Source organism: Camponotus vicinus, unplaced genomic scaffold, assembly GCF_025532165.1.
Source record: "Camponotus vicinus isolate PSW18456_S1 unplaced genomic scaffold, iyCamVici1.0 SCAF_13, whole genome shotgun sequence".
In the NCBI taxonomy this organism is placed as follows: Eukaryota; Metazoa; Arthropoda; class Insecta; order Hymenoptera; family Formicidae; genus Camponotus; species Camponotus vicinus.
Window position 1 is genome coordinate 2004230 of NW_028141949.1, and position 18432 is coordinate 2022661.

The 18432-nt window shown below is 37.8% G+C and overlaps 1 protein-coding gene and 1 long non-coding RNA gene across 2 annotated transcripts in view; one reads left to right on the forward strand and one right to left on the reverse strand.

Annotated features, from left to right (window-relative positions):
• The window catches only part of LOC145964564 (uncharacterized), a 50234-nt gene that overhangs the window by 8703 nt on the left and 23099 nt on the right, over positions 1–18432 (reverse strand). The window lies entirely within an intron of this gene.
• LOC145964566 (uncharacterized) lies at positions 5952–7545 on the forward strand. The gene is made up of 3 exons (XR_014436509.1): positions 5952–6302; positions 6714–6944; positions 7045–7545. It is a non-coding gene; the product is annotated as an uncharacterized LOC145964566 (long non-coding RNA).

The window sequence follows — 18432 nt, forward strand, 5'->3', positions numbered from 1 at the left end:
CCATGGACGACACATGCCGGCACATTATTACGTCCAGAAATTAATGTTTGCATTGTTCCTAACAATAAATTCAGACGCGCAATTTATTTGTTATATAATTATTCGATTATACGATCGCTTAATCCCTATTCATTGGAAATTGAGAACATTGCAGAAATATATAAAATAATAATATATATATAAATATATCTTTTTAAATAAATATATAAGTATCTTATAAATAAATATTTAAATTAGTTTAAAACAATGAAAAGAGAAAATAAGATATATATGATTGTACATATAAAAACTACTATTTATTAATTTTATTAATTAGTTCCGAGCAACGCAAATTTCACGTGACAGTTATTAGTCTTTGCGCATCATAAGAGAACTGTGAGACGAAATCAATTCTTGAAACCCGAGAAGGAAATAGAAACCGGACGTGAGAAATGCATTGTGAGCTTTATTGTCCTGTGTTCTATATCGATCGCTGACGTCGCTTCTCTCGACTCCCTCTGCAGATTTTCTTAAAGGATATAACTTCTCCAGCTTAAAGAATTACAACTCTAAATGGCACTTAAAAAGCATTCGCCTTTATATTTTGCCCTTTATGCTTGTACCCAGGATCACAATATATTGTACTTTCCTTTGTGCAAAGATAACTTTTCTTGTGTAAGACGATGTTTCCAATATGTAATAAAGTATAAGAAAGATTATTCGACATCGCTTCGAATAAAATTCTCCGCAAACCAATCCATTTACAATATTACGTTTTCTTTTTGAAAACATATATTGTAAAGAGATTTTATTGTTACACATAATGATTCTATACGTCAATATGTCAGCTTGATAAAAATTTAAAAAAATCTCATCTTTAATCACGAAAACATTTTACATCTATAAGAGCGATATATCAACTGTTCAGAAAATCCGTTGAAAATTTTCTAGCTCTAAATTTCGCTTGCAACTTTCCATCCGAGATTCTTCCGCTTCCCCTTTTAATTGTATCGCCGTCGATATTTAATTGTAAAGCGTCGAGGTGAAAGCGACCATAAATGGACAGTGGCGTCGCGAGAATTTGGCCTAATACCAAAAGGTAAAAATGTACGACAAAAACTGGCGAACGGCCAGGGTCGTGTACCGAGAGCATTGCCCGCAACGGAGGCGAGTGCACCAAGTTAATGAACTTCCGGTTGCACGGAATTTTCTTATGACGAAATCGATCGAGAAATTGCCCGCTTCCCTACATACAAATTACTATTGGCCGAAAACCAATTCTGAATAGGTTAACGACAGTTCTATACGAGATGTACTAAAAAAAAAGTTGCATACCAAATGCAGCAGGACCTTTTTATACAGCAAAAATAACGCGCGTTTAAAATTCCTTCCTAAGAAGGAAATTCTAATCAAATTTAATAATTCTCGTTTCTATCGCTTTTATAGGTTCAGACTTGTGAATATTTTAAAAGTAAATAAATTATTAAAAAGTAGAGCAGCATGAATAGACATTATGCTTCATTATAAGTATAATAATTTTACCAAATTTCTGAGCTGAGAAATATTACTACGAAAAAGAGTGCATTTCATATTCAGGGTATCTTATGAATAGCAAATGTAGTCACCACAAAAGCAGCAAACAGGGAAAGCCTCTTTCGGTACATAATACTTTTTAGCGGTCTTAAATAATGTTATTATGACGCTATATTTAAACACGAAAAGCGCAGTTTTCAACTATTTTGAACGCTGGCCAAAGAAATCAAGCTATTCATGCCACGAGTTATTTATTTAGGTTTCAATGTCGTCAGAAGAGATGCAGTAATATGTATTTGCGAGGATTTCACCGGCAAGTGTATCATTTGTAACTGCGCCATTAACATTACGGGTTAAACGCATTTTCGAGAGACGAAAGTGAGTTAATTTCGCGCTGATGGACGCTAAATTTTTGATCGTCCTGTAAAACGGTCGTGAATGAGCACAAACGGCCGGGTTGTCTCGGAAGAACCGACCAAGTGCCTGTAACTTTTATACCCTCGCGAGGAACATTAGAAATGCATTAGCTCTTGCTCGCGGATGTCTATCACGGACGACCCTCGGCAACCGATATGCGATCCCTCACAATAAACTGTCCGCAAATCCTCGCCCTGCGATTTCGATAAAATTCGGTAGATTTGTGGGATAAACGTTACGTCGCAAGGTCTGTAAACGTTGAAAAGCCATTCTCCGAAAACTCGTTTAACCATGTACCTTAGAAATATCTTCAATCTCTGAATTACTTTTTTATTCCTTTTTCACTCTTAAAATTTAAGCATCAACCTAGAGATGCACGTCATAGTTATTTTCTTCTTTTGTAAATTTTCTTCATCAAAATCGTTGGAAAAGAATTGATAAAATTCTTTTAGTAACACACGTAACGTTACGATATCGTGCCATGTTCGTTCAACCGTGCGAATTATCCTACCTGCCATCACCAGAACAGCTGGCATTCGCCGATACCGAAATCAATTTCCTGTTTGGGAAAAAAATTAGCTAGAGCAACGTGACTCGTTGAAATAATCGCGTTAACGACTGTCACATCCTGTCACTCCACTATCTACAGTTATATTTCAGCAACAGCAAATTTTTTCGGAGTAAACTTTTTCGGAGCATCGATGATGCGAATCATCAAAAACAATTTCGTTACAAAAAAATCATGATCAAGTTTTCATAAAAATAAATCCACAATCACAACAATATAACAAACTGTCGTGTGTAATTCTAAATGTTATTCCCCTTCGCAATAAAGTGCCTCTAGAACGAGATCTGATGGTTTTACGAGACGAAAATAGAAAACATAATAGCTGCTGCACCATCGACGTTCCGGAAGTAATCTCGCGTATTTAACGAGCGTGACTTAGACAATGGCTACGCTAATGATTCGCAGGTGTTTCGCGGGAGAGACTCATTGATGTATCAGCGGTGTTCCTGAAACGACGACATGTTCATCGGACATGCCTCGTATGCGCGCAGCCCGTCGTCGTCCCTTTTACTATCGTTGCACATCGTGTCGATATTAATGTTTGGAAAACGGTGAGAGATATACACGAGCAACAAACTATCGTTTGTTTTAACTTCTCTATTCTTTCGCTAGACATAAATTATGGGTATTTATCCGGTTCACCGGAGCATGTTCGCCGACAATATCGCCTGCACCAACACAAACGCGATCGATGAGAAAGAGAGAGAGAAAGATAGACGCGCGTATTCCATGTGTATACATCGAACATCGAAAAACACCGATAGTCATCGAGGAAGAAAGAAAGAGAAAGAAACCGTCCATTGTTCGGTTGTATCTGCGCATCGATATGAAACGTTTCGAAATGCTCGGCGTATGTTTCCACCGCGTGCTCGACAATTTCGCCATTGATTTAATACGATTGTGAGATAAATCGATAATCGATATCCGACGATCCACTTACGCTCGCTTCCCACCGAGTATCATATAGGTATAATTGGGGGCTTTACGAAAACGCTGAACATTAAAGTGACATATTAATATTTTTGGAAAGAAAAAAAATCCTACATTTTTGGAATTAATAAATTTAATGCATCATATATATGTACACTATTAAATTATATTTCAGTAAAATTCTATCGCTTCAAATAAATAGCTACGCGCTCACATAATAGCGCGATCGGCCTCTTCATCAAACGAGGAGCGAAATCGCTAATTTCCTCGCGACGGCTCTATGTTTTCGCGATGCTTGGCACGCGACTCTTACGAGCCGGTTATCCGCGCAGATAGAAATCTGACACGAAAGCCGACTCGCGAGAAGCCAGCTCGCAGCCGGCGTGTAAACGACTCTTTAGGTCGTGGCGAGCGTCTCGCGTGTTTCACGCTTTGCGGTGGCGAAAGAGGTCTTCTTAGCGTATCCGTTGGCCATGCATAGATCTACACCTCACGCCGTCGTAATTGAAGCATTCCAAGTAAGAACAAGGCACCAGTCCATAATTCACGAGTTTCGCTTTACATAAGACTTCATATTCGAAGCGTATCTTGTGAATTACAGGAACAACGCACCTCATTCAACAACCCTTCAATTTGTACAACAGAGTTATTAACGAAAATTGTTTTATCTGACGTTTACCAATTTTTCTACAAAAATGTCTATTTTTCCTAGTCTCCCGTAGTGTACGGTAAAAGGCTTCCTGGGATAGTTCACCTCTAGAGATAACGTTTATCCCGATAAAACGGCTCGGCATAATAATTTAATCTCGCAGCATCTCGCCCGCGGCGCGAGCAATCGCCGAACCACTTTCTGCCCGATGAACATGGTAGTAATAAATCTCATTGGAAATTCATAGCTAATCAGGGATTTAACGCGCGCTTTGAACGCAGGCCGGGCATGAATTGCATTTTTGCCCGTGGGCTATAACACCGAAATTTACCCTTAATGAAAACCGGGCCGGTTATCCAATTCTCCCAATTCGATAATAATGATAATAAGCCAATGTAGCTCAAAACAATATCGTTGAGAGAGGTCAAGCAATGTATAATGAACAAAAATGTCTCGCTTTAGAAAAAACAGAGATTGTAAGTTATAAATTATTATAATCGTCATCGTAAAAATTGTAAAATAAAATTAAGTTAATTTAAGATAAAGGTAAAGGTAAAATTGTTCATCGCTGATGCTATTTCATTTCGTGTGAAATAGCAAAGTGTGTTAAAGAGAAAACTAGTATGATTTTTTAGATTCAAATGACTCATTATTTGAGCGCGAGTCTGGCACTGCTGACATTTTCGTCGACGAGAGCTTCGGTTCACGAAAGCATTCTCTGTCGCTTTCCTCTCGTGCCTTCGCGTTCCTCTCCGAATATCTATTTTCGTACGATTCGCGAACGCAAGAGTGTCGATTTACCGTGTGATAGATATTTGTCCACTTTAAATAAACGTACACTCATTCCGATCAGATATTAAATTAGACGAGATTAATTCTCTGAAAAAAAAAAAAAAAACTGATTTTTCAAAAGATCAGTAGTCATAATAGAGAAATTATTTTCTTCTTTCGGTAAACATGCTAGCACAAAATTTACTATCCCGTACCGTGAATGGTTCTGTATCTTGAGCAACTACCGGAACTGCAGTTACGCCCAGCAGCGGAACGTAAGTTAACATTCTTCGGGTACCGCGTGCGAGGGCACCCGCTACCCTGCACACGCCACTGCTCAAACTGCGCCCCGCTTTTAGGACGTATTCCATCTTGGACGAATCTTCGATTAATCCTGCACTCGTAAACTTGTATAACTTCGTCACAAAATTTGCTTTTCTTTTCAATTGAAATAATTATAATGAACGATCGAGATTCTCGCAAAAAATATTTTTCCTAATAATTTTTATAATACACCTCTTTTACAATTATCCCTGAACAAAAAATGAAATAAATCAGCTTGTTATAAATATGCAAATATATCAAATAACGTTGTGGAATTAAGTAATAAAGTATCTAGTAACAAATTTTCGTTTTCGAAAAATCATCGAAAATTTTGAGAATAAACGAAAATTTAAGATATCTTTTAATATTGCGATTAAATGTGGAGTAGCATAATTTTAATAATATTCAAGCACGCGCGTTTGCTTTACCAAATACATCATACGAATATTTCGATCTATATTTAGGAAACTGGAGACTGCTTCTATGTATAGTCTGAGACTTCAGCATTCTCTATTAATAGGATCGAATCACCAATCGCGTATAATTGTCTCTACCCTGTAGAGAAGATCTGATTTGATCGAATCATTAAAAAAATCGTAATTTACATATCGTATAAAATATTGCGCTGCAGATAAAATAAAAATAATTTTTTATAGTGTTCCTTTATATATATCACTCGTTATATGTATGATTCATATCGTCATATATATCAATTATTTTTAATGACGCAATATTTGATAATCATTTTTAAACATTAATCTTAAATATATATATGTTGCAAAAACGCTGTGATGTCACAAAAACATGTATTGCGAAATATTAACGGGGAAATTTAGCACTGGAAGAAACTCGATCGTCCATAAGTATGCATCTCAGAATATTATAATCGCGACACTACCTCTATCACACGCGAACACAGACAAATGACAAGAACAGAGATAGATCCGTACGAACTGTTCGCCGTTGGCGAACTACTTGGGCCAGGCTACGGTTTCATGAGGATTTATATAGAGGATCGTCCCACGTCTTGGCGTAAGAAGAGAGAGAGAGAAAGAGAGAGTCACATATAGAAAACTAGAAAGAGAACGAGAGAAACTCGCGCGAGAGGGATTAGTCACTAGCCACTATGTGGTAAGTAACTAGAGAACTAAAGTAAGATGCTAATTGTGAGTCAGGCACACCCAAGTGATTAAATATTTTAATAAGAATAAACGATTTATTATTGCAAGGATTGTATTGTATGTTGAGTTTGATAAATATTTATTTATATTAGATAAAAAAATCACGAGACTTTATCAAATTTTAAAACATATTAAATTTCTTTTTAGAATTTTAAAAAATACGCAGAGATTTGTTATTCAATTATCTAAAATTCATATGACATAAACTTTAGAAAAATTGAAAAATAGTGAAGGTATTTAAATATATATATTGCTAAAGAATTCTCCATAACATAAATGTTACTTTAGCTAAATACGCAAACGCGTCTCTAAACTATTTTGAAAATATACACGATTATACATCAGTATTTACATATATTAGATTCGCCCAAGAGGTATCAGCAGAGGAAAATGCGGAAAGCTGACCCATGTCTTTGTATAACAAACAGCCACAAGCGAGACGGCGAACTAGAAATAGAAGACTCGGATAAAGAGAAAGGAAAGCCAAGGTGTGCAGCACACAACCTACGTAGTGAGGAAACTAGGAAGAGAAAGATCTCTCTAGAGACCGCACGTAGTATTAATGTAAGAGCAACAAGGTGCATTCAACAAAGTAAGTGCAACAAAAGACAAGAAAGGCGAAGTGATTGTCGATCATACAGAAGCAAAAGGATGAGAGAGAAAGAGATAAAGAACCATCCGATTTATCCTAGAAACGCACAGCTGCTAACCAATACATTGCCATGGACAAAAATTTGCGCCGCAAAACCGCCGCGTATTTCTATTCTTAGACGCATGAGACGAGGAGACAGGGAAACGAGAAGTGCTGGCAGAAGCGGACGGAACGATGGCGGAAATGCGTACTTCTTTTCTTTTTTTTCTCTCTTTATTTACTTATTTATTATTAGCGATAAATTTATTTTTATCAACTCATTTTTATCAACAAAATAAAGGTTTTTAGGATAAATACACGAATTGCAAATATTTCACGTATGTATAAATTGATTTGTTTTCTTTAGGAAGGGATTATTTCGTAAAATTTTTATATGCAAATCGTTGAATGTTTGCAAATAAAATGATGTTGAGCTTCTATATCTCTCATTTATGTTATAGATTACATTTATTATGTTTCATGGAGAAAAATGGAATTATCACAACAAAGAGAGGATGTGCAACAAATAACAATGTAATCTATTGCAGTGTAATAAAACCAATGTTGCACGATAAATGACGCATGTGTCTGATAAGTATTTCTTGCACGTGATTCTCATACAAATAGCAGCGCGCTTTAAAAATAACAAGCGTACGTTTCCATTTCGAAATGCAATCGACGCACGTTTTTTACAATTTATGGGAAAGCGAATCGCGATAAGATCACAGTCGTAGAAATAGTTGGACATCGTCCAACTGAGTTTATCGCGGACTTTATTGTTCCGCTTTTGCCAAGTGATATTAAACTCGAGAACGCAAGGGAGCGCATCGGAAAGCTAAAAATAATTATGGATGTCGTAAAGAAAATTTTCGCATTTGAGAACTTGCGATTCTCGCAGAAATACGCGCGCCCATCAGTCATCTGTCGCAGTTGCGTTTCAACGCAGTCTTATCAAATTAAAATTATCGTAACTAGAATAACCGCGATAAATGAAGTTTGCAGAGTCCGGTGAAATTGTATGTATGTCTTCCAACGAAGTATATATTTACGCATCGCGGAAATTTATTTCAATAAATTTTTACTAAATATTGAACGTCGGAAATTTGAGTCAAACATAAAAATAAATTGCCACAAAATCAAATTCAAAATTATCACGGAATCTTTTTGGCTGAAAAATTAGGATTTTTTTAAGAATCTTATACAGCATAAAACGCGAGAGGTGAAAGCTCTTCCGGTGCAACTTCCACGCAGAATCGTTGGCGGCAGCATCGACTGCCAGTCCCAGGATTATTCTTAGACGAGACGAAAAGGAAGCTTACCAACGGAGATACCCTACCCGAGGTATATCAAGCGGCATTTAAACAGATGGAGTCGCTACTATAACGATTCCTCATTACGAGCAACTTAATAATTAACGTTAATGAAGAAAGACGTACGTGTTAATAGAGCAGAAGCGCTAGTTTCCGCTCGGACTTGCTTTCCAAAAGAAGAAAAAACCGCTACTTTTACATTACATTACTTTATGTAAACTCCCTAAGAAAATTTTCTCAGTTCAAGTCTTAAAAGTGTGAATTGTTACAAGTGATATTTTTAAAAATACATCCAAGTTCAATTTAAAATTTAAAGATTGAGAGAGAATTCGTTGCATAAAAATACTTATATTTTTTTTATTTTATAGACGACATTGTACGCTGCTTTGTACACTTGTATTGAGTGCTAAAATATTTCGAGGCTGAAATTTTTCAAGAGTGCATACGCGCAAACAGTTATCTCGGATCGGAAGAGCATATTTCCGAAATAGCAGTGATGTGAATTGTTTCCTGTAACACGACCCGAGGGGAATGCAAAATACATAAATCTCCTTCCAATATTCACTCGTTAATTCAGCTTGTTCACCCTTCTCCCTCCGCCGCGTTATATCGATCATGCTCGACTGTCCAATCGTAACGAATGTCACTAGTAGTATATACTACTCATTTGATTCGCTAATCGGAAAGATGAACAGTTATTCTTCTCTTCGCTCTATTTTTGCTCTCAACCAATACAATGAAAAAAACGAGAAACAAAAATTTTTGGATTCATTGAATACATTATTATATTTCGAAATTTTACACAAATGTAAAGCTCTTTAGTAAACTCTGCAATAGTGAAACTCGACAGTGCATGATATTCAATTCTTAATTATATGTTTATATATGTTCGTTATGAATATTAAGTCTTTCCAAAGATATTTCCATGGTTCAACGTGCAATTGCAACAGTGCAATTGTCATCGGCAGTGATACGAATAGAGAAAGCCATATGTATTCTCATATATTCACCCTTTCCCATCCACCCTCTTTAGCAGTTCGAGGGGGTTGCAACAAAGGGTGTGCGCGACAAGAGAGATAAATAGCAAGTCATTCTGCGAAATTCTACTACGCGAAACCATGTGACAGTAAAGAAGGTTGAGAATTAAACGCAATTGTAACAAAGATGTACCAAATTCAATCTCTTCTGAAAACTTTTTAATCAGAAATTCTATCCAACTTTTAATGAAAATGTTTAATCAAATTTCTTTCTTATATAAATTATTATTGTGCTAATAGTAATTCTTTCTTTTAAATATTCCCACATTTTTATAATTATTTATCTCGACATATAATAATACAGTTTCATCGAATATTCCTCCTGTTTGAGGAAGCATGATAAAATAATCAAGCAGTGGCAATTTTGTGCTCCTTTCACAATATCGGGAAATCGTGTCCTTTAGGAAAAGGACTTACGAGAATACGGATAATACGGTCATTGCAGCACGTGCGAAATCTCAGCTACGTGCAGTCGAGGCCAGCTACCTTGCATAATTGAGAATCACTACTACACATCGTCTGAGCACGTTCCCCTGGTGATGCTATAACCAATGGAAACTGCATGTACCTCGATAAATAGTGAACTATCCATTCATGATCCTTTTTCATAGTCGTTATACCACTTATCTCGAAGAAAAAAGAACTCTTAACCCAAATTGCCAGAGAATCAATATTCCTCAAGTTTCCTACTAAATGGTTTTTAAAATTCTGTACCGTCGAAATAAGTTCTCCTCGCGAGAGAGAGAGAGAATCGTACTCTACTTTTTCTATTAATCAGCACATTTCTACAGATAAGTGTAAATGAATGAGAATATTCCATTTTATTAGAAATCGCAGCAAGAGAGAACTCTGCGCATGAAATATACAATGATGCAGAAGCAATTGCATCGTAAATCAACATTTATTTCGCGATTACGTAAGGATTCCATCGTCTATCGAGGAGAAGGGTTGGGTTTGTGGTCACGGAAAATCGGGAAATCTCATTCAGCCGATATTCCGGCGACGCGAAACTCGACGTAACGACCGGCAATCTCGGAGAATTCGTTCCCGAGAGCAGAAATGGGTTCATCGATTCGAGTATAGAAACTGTAGCGAAAAAGCCACGGAGGCGGTTTGACGAAGAAAACGAACAGAGAAAGAGAGATATATGTGGGCGAAGAGGACGGATATAAAGCGCAAACTAGAGCAAAAGATGACCGTCGTGATCTACCGACATAAATTCGCAATTCGCCGAGTTTTCTTCGGTCTTCGAGCAAAAAAAGGAACAAAGAAAGGAGAAGATTGCGACAGCTAGAGCAAAAAGCTTTGTTTGTAATCTCCAAACGTGAGGTCAGCGATACGATTCTCAAAGGGAGTGCGATATTTTCGAGGAAATGACGAAACGTCAAACTGCTCTTTTGACGACACTTGATTAAACAGGGCCAAGCCACTACCGTAAAGAATAAATAATAGAGAACAATGTAAAAAATTTCCAATAAAATTCGAAATCTCCATTCTCGTAAAAATTACGACAGTTTTTCAGTTTCAATAAATCCCTGCGAGAGAGCTACGCTCGTTTGTCTTCTCTTAAATAAGAAACGCACTCGTTTACGAGTACGTGAATATTTGCGACCGGGATTTTTATCTCAAATCGACTCTCGCATCAAGGGATGGAAAGAAGTTTGGGATTTCGCAAACTTCTATCCGCAATCTCAAAATGCAATCTCGGTCGTGAGAAAAAGTTGGGGGAAACAACCAAACTTTTCCTCGCGGCAGTTAATTACTGTTCGGTGAAGAGATCTCCAATTTTCTACTTCACATTCCGATTTAACATGCAGAAGATGAGAACCAAAAATTAATAAAAACATGAGAAGCGGACCATCGTCATCACCTTCGCTCTCCTTTATTAAAAATCCATAATTTATAATTTCTTCATAAATTCTTCATTTCTTCGCAAAAGGAGGCCCCCCCCCTTCGTGGAAAATAAAATAAGATGAAAGCACAGAAAGAAAGAGAGTAGTGACAGAAAAAAACCACTAGAGTTTTCGACTGAAATCTCGTGGGACCAGTGCAACCAGAATCACGTTTCTCAAAGTTGCTGGTACTTGGCAGTTTAGAGAGGAGAGGACGAATCGCTCAAGCAAACGCGAGTTTGCGAGAGTGTCGACCTTCGCAGTTCCGACCTTCGCTGAGATGTAACGTGTCCGAGGGTGTTCTCGTCCGCGCGAAAATAAGAGGAAAAAAATAACTCGAATGAGAAAACTCGTTATCAACTGTCTCCACGCGCTACGTGCAACGTCCCGCGGCATTTATGAACGCGTCAGAGGCTTTTAGACGAGAGAGAATTCCACCTGGGAAATCACACGACGCCAGGACGCATCCGATCGCAATTAACAGACGAACTTTTAATGAGACCGAACGTTCGATTTGCGAAAGAGCCAACTGCGGAAATTGCGAATGAGAATTTATCGCGTATTTTATAATCGTGCGACAGCACAATTCGATTCTATCACCCTATGGTGGAGGAAAAATAATTAACAGTAATTAACAGAGTATCTTTTAAATTGCGGTTATTGTCGATATTACTGTCATTATGACATTCATTGCACGCGAGATCGCTTTCAAACCGCATGTGTAACGTCTTGCTTACGTGTGGACAGGTGTCGAACTGTAACTCTGATCACAGCTAAGCCTATTAACCACGACACTCGCGAAATACACGATTGGTTCGCGACGTATATTAGTCGATAATTATCGCGCATTGTAGATTGCGAGAAATATACCACGTGCGATATAACTGCACAGTTTTATTTCACTAACGTGAAAAGGACACGGAGACCTTTATTATCGCGTTATGATAGAGATGAATCGCAGACACATAAAAACCGTATAAAGGCCGTTCCCCCATTACCCGACTGTACTTCCGCGTTTACAAATAAAAAGCGAAATCTCGTATGACGATATCGTTCACGGACGTGCATTTTCCACGGGCTGCGAGTTACAAAAACACCTAACGCTTCTCGTAACAACACTCGTAAAACATAGCATAGTAACGCTGGTTTAGCTCGCTCGCTTGCCACCCTTAAATCCGACCACATACGATGTTTATACGACGCTTAAGGGAAATGTGGTCGCGAAAATATAGAATACCGACGTTTTATATCACTTGTCTCTCATATGCGAGGGGGAAATCTCGAGAAAAAAAATTCGATCATACTGTACAATATTACGGGGGAGAGGTTTTTAATATCTACAACAAATAAATATATCGTCGCGAGGTATAATTCCAAAAATTGTTGCTTCTCCCTCCCTCACGGTTCGATTAATATGTCAGCGCACAAAGCGGTTTGGTATCGACTCTCTTGTTCATACACGAGAGCAGATCGAACCTCGCGCCGACACGGCCCGCGAATGCGAAAAGCCCCGGTAGCCCCGTCGGTCGGCATGGCAACAGCTCCGAGCGTCCCGGCGTCGGGACGCTCGATACTAGACGACGGTGGTGGCGGCGGCGGTGGCGGTGGCGGCGACGACGACGACGACGACGCCCAAATCTGAAGGGACGAGTGGGCGTCACAGGCTGGGTGCGGAAATTCGCCACCGCGGATTTCAGATCGCGATTCGCACGCGATCGCCCGACGGATTTGTTCCCCCCTCGGAGCCCCCCGGGAGTTCCCCTCGTAAAGCATGCACGCGCGAAAATGAGTACGTGGGCGCCGCGGGGTCTCGCAACGATGGCAACGACACGCTACAAAACAACGCTATGCAAAGTGATAGTCGAGTTCTCGACTCTCTCGCTTTTCCAACGCGATGTAATTAAAAAAAAAAGATTGGAGTTTGTACGATATAGTTACGTAAAAATTAATTTCATATAAATTATGTATCATAATTTTAAAATTTATTCTTATCTTTTAGCTTGAGAAATTGAGAAAACAAGAGAACGCTGTCGAAATAATTTTTAAAAATCAAATATACATGCAAATTACAAGTAATCTTTTAAATCAATGATCATTTGTTATCATTATTGTACTAATTCTTTTCTTTACATTTTTATCAAAAATTGATTATAATAAAGCACCGTAGAAAAAAAATTCGTCAAATCCGATTAAAATTGATTATATCTTTCAATATGATACCATGCATAAAAAATTTCTAAAATATATAAAATAAAAAAATTTTATATATGATATTATATAAACCGTCATAGATTTTCGTAATATGTTTTTTTGCACATTTTACACGATATCCTAATATATGCGGCACATATTTATAAAATATTTGTTTTTATATATATCAGCATTGTCATTGATGTATGTGCATCGTTGAAGAGTTTTAAAAAGAATCGCGAGTTTTAAATTAAAGCGCAGTTAGAGACAACGAACGATGCATATCGAATATAGTTCTTCATAAAGGTCACGTATGAGATCTGTCTATGTCTTTAAACTGACACACTTGGGTTAAATTTAAATCGCGATTAATAAGAAATGAGAGACGGAACAATGGAGCGCGTGCTAGTTTTCTCCCATTTATTATATTATAATGAATAATATGAAAACCAGTGACAACGAACGATACGATACATTTTTCATTGTGCTCGGCGATATCAATCTATTTATGAATGTAGATATATCTCTCTCCCGCATTTGCGAAATTAGTTTTCCTGGTTTACACCGGCGCGCATTTATTTCCTCGTTTCTCGTCCCCCTCGATCCCCATCCTACCTTCCGGTATCGTTACGAGAGTAAATTGGAGTCACCGGCAAGAGAAATGTCGGCTCTTTCATCAAAATATGAAGCTCCTTCGTGGCTTATGGCGAGAACCGTGGGTAGTTTCTTTTTCTTTTTTTTTCCGGTGTTCTCTCTCTCTCTCTCTCTCTCTCTAGAAAAGATGTACTTGATTACCTTCCCTAAAGGAAACTCATTTTTACAACCGCCTGCTTTCGATCGTCTCATTTACATTATAAGGTTTCAAAAAATACACGCGTCTTCGATAAAATATACGATACTGTTTATTTTCAAGTCACGTTTATCGTTTTGGAGAAAAGAAATTTCAAGAAGAATTGACAACTTGGTAGTAAATTTTTAATCTAATACATTTAACGTATTGATATTACCCATATAGTAAACTTGTGTGTTAGAATAAATTTTGAATAAAAATTCAAAAAGAAAAGTAAACGTTCGGTTGAATTTTTAATGACAATGAGAATCGAAATTTTTCTTCTGTTGACCATCCGTCTTATCGCTCATGCCACGACGAAAAGAGTGAACTATGTCTAGACCAATATTTGACAGGAAGACTGGCCGTAAGATTACAGCCATCGATGAAACGGCATCTTTTTGCGTGCCGAGAACGCTATAAAAATTCGCGAAAACATCCTGTCTCGAGCGGAAATTAATATTATCTGTATATGATGATCGCTAAAGTAATGTTAATTATAAAAAAAGATGACGTTAAAAAAAATTATCAAACACCAAATCATTAAGGGATTATAAATTTCTATTATGGGCATTTCAGATAAAAACTTGATTGTAATAACGAGATTGTTTAACGAGAAGATTATCATCTCTCATCATGCTTGTAATATGTTTTTTCTCTTTTTGACAATAATAATTTTTCTGGCTTTTCCTTTTCATACACGCGCAACAGATTTTTTCAATTACAATACGAGGAAGGATCGACTAAAAAATAGCAAAAAGAAACATTCGCCGTCGATAACAGGTTCTCCAGATAATCCGTTTAATCCGAACAACCTCCGGATGGCTTTTAGACACGTACAAGAGAAGAACCTTCGACAATTCTGGCCATTCGCCAAGCACTTCACGAGTCTGATTAGCTTGTAATTGCGTATTATTTCCTCCTAGTAAAGTAAGACAGCATCGAACAATAGACTAAAAGGCAAAAAGGAAGGAGGTAACGTCAAGCTTCGAATTCTTGGAAAAAAATTTCTTCCCAAATTAAGTATCTCGGAGCCTTCTATTTCGATAATGATAATAAAAAAGACAATTAATGAGAAGACAATTCAGCACTATATCAAAATTATTTAATTAGTGAAATTAAAATTATTTACATTATTTTACACATAAAACTATCAAACTGACAATTTAAATTCTCAGACTGCTCAGTAGACAATAAAAATATTGTGAAACGATTCGAAACATTTTTTATCAAATCAGATTTAGAATTTAACGCACCGAGATATCTATCCGAGAATCAAATATCAAAGGATACTTTTTGATCGCTCCGACTTCGCAACGTAATCCTACCGTGCAAGAACGTGAATTTCGAAGGGAGAAAATGTCGAACGTGGAAAAGGCGACCATCCGCGTCTTTCACGCGCGTATCATCGAAGGGGTCGAGAGCCCATAAGTCCTTTGAACACGGTCGTGAACCTCTTTTGTGTCCCGTCACAATATAAAAAGCCACAGACCCTTCTTCAAGTTCCTTTTCCGTTTCTCCTTTACATTAAGGTTTTTCTTTAACGGAATTTCAATCGAGTACGCGCCACGTTCGTTCCTGAGCGTCGAAAAGTGATCGTTAGAAGAGAGGGTCCTTCTAACTCGTTAACTTTCCGTCTCTTTCCCGACTCGTTAAGCGTCTCTTGAAATTCGGTGGGTGCATAGGTGCGTGTTTGTAATATCAATGTGGTGTCTTTCCGCTCGGTATTCAATCAATTCACGGGATATGATGAGCGGAACATTAAGCCGTTTCCGTGTAGAAAAACTTTCCTTCATTGCCGAACGAGGAAACAGTTTGCTCGCTTAATTTCCGCGATCAAAAGTTGGGATATGCGGTTGCAAGAATTTACCTAGCAAACTTTTCTCCGTTCATCGCCGAGAAGTCTTCAGATAGAAGGTAGAATTTAAATACTTGAACAATTTTTCACGAAGTTTGACGGAATCGGCGGCCCGGACATTATATCATGAATAATGGTCGGAAGGCAACTCCCAGTAAAAAAAAAAGAAAGTTGAAGGAATGTAAGAAATCGTACCGTCACTCTTTGAACGCTTTTTAGACATCCGTGGAAGTCACGAAAAAAAAAAAAAAAAATTCGACGCGACATGTCGAATCGATCGAAACGCTCCGTATTTCGTCTCCACCGAAGTGAAATCTACGCGAGAGAGTCTCGGGGCTTTTCGTTCGAGTTTTTCATTCCACCTGTCGCATTGCGTCAGATTGTGCTTTCGAGAGCGCGTAAAGTTAGGAACGAAACGCGATTGGCGAAACGTAAGAACACCTTTCGAATATCGGTGCAACATCGTTATTCTGTTGCTAGGAATGCAACAGAAACCCGGGACCGAGTAAAGAGAATAAAAAAGTATACTTCAAACTCGATATACTTGCACAGACAGCGTCATTTTGCTTTGTTCAAACTTTGCGGTAAACGGTTACAAAGAATTACTTTAACTTTTAAATAATATATTCATAGAATTGCAGAGATATCGAGGAATGAGGAAGTGCCGCTTTTCACAGAGGTGCGAGCGTAAAACCGAGCCGACAGATATACGGAGCGAAATCCGAAGAACCGTGGGATGAATTTCATCGGGGCTATTAGGAATGAAATCGAACCGAGCGAGACACTACCGCAACGCATACAAAACCGGTTTTCAGCACTTGAACCACCGCCACTCTGTCGCAACGGATTTACTCTCCGGGTGTATCGGCGAAACTGCACATGCATGCATCGTTGCATGTGCAACGCTGTGACATTGACAGGTTTACAGGTACCGGACCCTGTACGGTCGTCGTGTCTTGTCATATCGCGGCAAAATTTCTTATGTAATTGTCGCAATAAAACGAAATTATCCATCGAAAGCTTGTATTGCAGAAAATTATAGTAATTCTTTAACAAATAAAATTAATCAAAAGAATCGTACTAAAAAAATTATTTCTTTTTAAATATATAAGCATTTTTTTTTGTTAAACTGAAGTCTAATATTCACGTTTTCTAAGTCGCATAGAAAAGGGCGTGTACTTTATTTTAATTAAAAAAACACTGCAATTATCTGCTTCAAGTCAAAAAAATTGTACGCGCTACCATCCATCGACCTTTCTTACTATTCTGTCCAAAAATGAAGTACACATATAACATCCTATGTGTGTGAATGCATCGAACTTGCACGATACAATCCCGTTAACTTCACGTGTGTTACAAAGAAAAAGAAAGAAAATGAAGAGAAGAAAAGCTTTGTGTTCGCGAGCCGGAACGCAGACTGAAACAAAGTATTCCCTCCGTTCGTTTATTTGGGCCTTAACCCCTCACACAGGTGTTTTCTCTCTTCCGAAGGGTGAATCACGCAAAGCCTTGGCTCACGAAATATCAACCTCCCCTATACTTTCCTGATACCTTCCTTTTACTAGCTTATACATTTACACACAATGCGCGATAATTAATATCTCAGTAGCCGCACAACAAAGTCACATAGTCGATTACAATTCGGGGAACAGACGAAGAATGAATCGTACGACCACACCCTAGCAAGACAATGTCAAAGACAATGTCACATTCACGAGACTTCGTAAAAGAGGATCGTCTCACGAGTGCTAGAGAAGATCTCCCTGAAGTATCTACACGAATCGCCCCATCGGTAGAAACTATTCGGAAGTCGCAAGGAGTTCTTATCGAAACACCATGAGGATCGGGACAATAGCTCCTCGTAGACTGTAAATTCGAACCAAATACCGCGTCGGAAAAATTTCAAATTGAGTTCTCGTGAAAGCCGGATAAGGCGAGAAATTGACCAATTAATAAGTCGCGGCATCAAAAACGAATAAATAATATTTAATTCCCTTAAAAATATTTAATTCCCTTAAAAATATTTAATTCCCTTAAAAATATTTAATTCCTTTTATTTTTTACTTTTATTTATAGGATTTATTTATAGGATTTATTCTAGATTACACATCGTTATGCTAATAATGCAAAAATTGCACTTGTCAATAAGCAAAAACAAGATCACAGTTATATTAAACGATAATAGTCGAAGACTAATTGTCCGCAAATGCGAGTCTCATCGCGAGAGTTGGATTAATGAATTCAATCGAGCGTCCGTCCACTCTAACACGTCCGATTCGTTAATGTCGTTATCCACATAATCGCAATGCGACCGCAATAAGGGCGCGGTCCGG